Source organism: Mesitornis unicolor, unplaced genomic scaffold, assembly GCF_000695765.1.
Source record: "Mesitornis unicolor isolate BGI_N332 unplaced genomic scaffold, ASM69576v1 scaffold20687, whole genome shotgun sequence".
NCBI lineage: Eukaryota > Metazoa > Chordata > Aves > Mesitornithiformes > Mesitornithidae > Mesitornis > Mesitornis unicolor.
In genome coordinates, this window is record NW_010197309.1 from 11503 (window position 1) to 13999 (window position 2497).

Consider the following 2497-nt stretch of genomic DNA (forward strand, 5'->3'; position numbering starts at 1 on the left):
CAAATCTTCCCGCTCAGTCCCCACCACCCCTTGCAGCAGCCTCGCTGCTCGATCCTGGGCGGCAAGAAGCAAAACCTGGCCACCCCGCAGAGCTCGTGATGGTGGATTCCTGCTTCTCCCAAAAACCCAGCCAGGCTGGCGTCTTTCCCGCTGGCTCAGCCGGTTCCCATGCACAAAAGCAGCAGTCCCTGCCCCTTTACATGGGACCGAGGGCTTCTCCCATGCACAACTGCATCAACTGGGGACCACGGGGGCTGCATCCACCTCCCAGGCTGGGGGGCTCCAGCATTTCCCCTGTGCATCCCAGCAAGGCCCCAGCAAGGTGCCCCATCGCTCCCATCCTCCAGGCAAACCCTGGGACATCCCAGCCAGCCTTTGCACAGCTGCATCTGCGTCTGAAAAAGGACGATGCGCTTTTTCCAGTGACTCATTCTCAGCATTTCCCTTTTTTTTTTTAAAGGCACAGCCTCAGCCTTGCACCCAGCAGAAGCCAAGCGCCTGCTCCCTGCCCCACCCAAGCACAGGGCGCGAGAACACCCTCCTCCCTCCTTCTAAAAGCCAACAGCTGAGGGCATGTTGCAGACTGAAAAAGGAAGCTGCCAAACTCTTAACGCTGTTTTCATCAGCTTTTGCTTCGCTCACCAGGCCAGCCTCAGCCACATCCCCTCTTCTGCACAGCCCCGTGTGCTGCCGGGAACCCCTCGCACCCAGAGTCCAAGCAAAAACTACACCAGGAGCTGAGGAGGTCCCAGAACTAGTTTCAACAACTTCTCAAGTAAGTGACTTCATTTTTCTTGCTTTCGTGCATGCGTTAGGGAAAGAAAAAGCTAAAAAATGATCTCCTGCAAACAACTTTTTCCCTTCTTACCTACCCACCCCACTCTCTCCCAGACAGGCCCCATAAACACCAGGAAGAAGGGTACCACCCCCAAAATGGCACACTCTCCATTTTCAGTTTTGCTTTGCTGGTTGCCAGGCACTGTCTGGAAGGTGGCAGGGCCATGTTTATCAGGGCTGGTAGCTCTAATAACAGTTTTGAACTCCATGCACTAGAACAAGCTTGCAGGTTTGGCATCTGGCTGCAACCATAGTGTACCACAAAGCGCAGCAGCCAGAGCTGGGGGCCTGGCTCTCCATCACATGGCTGCAGTTTTTGGCTAGTCTGTCTCCTTTCCCAAGGGAGTTTTGCATATGGAAAACTGGGAAGATGCAGGAAGGCATAAGGCCTGTTTGCGTTTGAACTCAGCAATATCACAGCCTGACTTTAAAGGGATTGCCATGGGTGAGACAGAGCAGAGAACCAAGGCCAAATTTCCACCCCTGTTCCCCTCCACTCCACAGAGGAAGAGGGTAAAACTGGATTTGATAGGGCAGCAGATGAAACAAAGCACAGGAGTGACTTAAAACACAGTGCATGTAAAAGAGACCCTAAGGTACCTTTGTCTCCTCTCCACTAACATCCCTGTAGCCTTTTCCCCGCAACTGGGGCTGGCTTGGGAAGGCCTTGCTAGGAGATGCCAGGATTTGAGCAGATTTTGGGGCAGACCTGCTGTGGGTCAGGGCCTCAAGGGAGCCCCGGATGTGCACCAATGCTGCCCACACTGCAAGCTGCCAGAGACGGTTAATTGGGCACCCAGGTCCTTCCTGTCTCCAGCAAACCCAGTTCCCCTGAGGCCAGCGGGTTTCATCATATGGGGGAGGGCTCCTAGAACCAGCGAGGTGCTTGGGGCTTCCTGGGATGAGACCCTGTGGGAATGCAGCACAGATGGAAAGTCAGCTAAGAAATTAGTGAAATGCAGCTTGCAAGTGGCATGGGGGAATGGGCATCACTGAGAGAGCACAGACACACTCCCCAGTTATTTCCCTGTCCTTCAAAAAAATATCAGGGCGTGTGCTTTCCCCTGCTTGGTCCTGGCTGCCCACAGTCCACACAGCCCAGCCCTGGCAGTGGGGGGGCATCCCAATGTAACCAGTGTTGTACTGGGAGAAGGGGATGGGGGAAGTTGCACAGGCAAAGGGCAATGAAGTGCATTTCTGGCACCAAGGTGTACAGGTCAAGGGGCTGAATTTCAAGCCAGCGGTTAGAGGCTGAGCCAGGACTGCAAGAGCTGGTACAGAGAGTTATGTCAACCAACTGTGGGAGAGGAGGTGATCATCCTCCCACACCTAATCCTAGCAAAAAACTCCTACATAATTGCTGACCTAGCTCTATTGGCATTTGGTGTATGTATCCTGGGTCATCAAGATAAGCTCTGCTTTCCCAGAAAGTAACTTCCCTTGCTGGTAGCAATAGACACTCACCCCTGTTACTGGAGGCTGCTTCTGCCTGGTCCTCTCCATCTCCCTGCCCAAAAACGTGCTGGACGATCTCACACCACCTCTTGCTGCAACCCCGATGTACCTTTATTCCTAAATATTAACTCATCAGGTTTAAAGAGGGACATAAAAGCCACACACAATACTTTAAAGGTAGTTCAGCATCAGCACACACATGTTG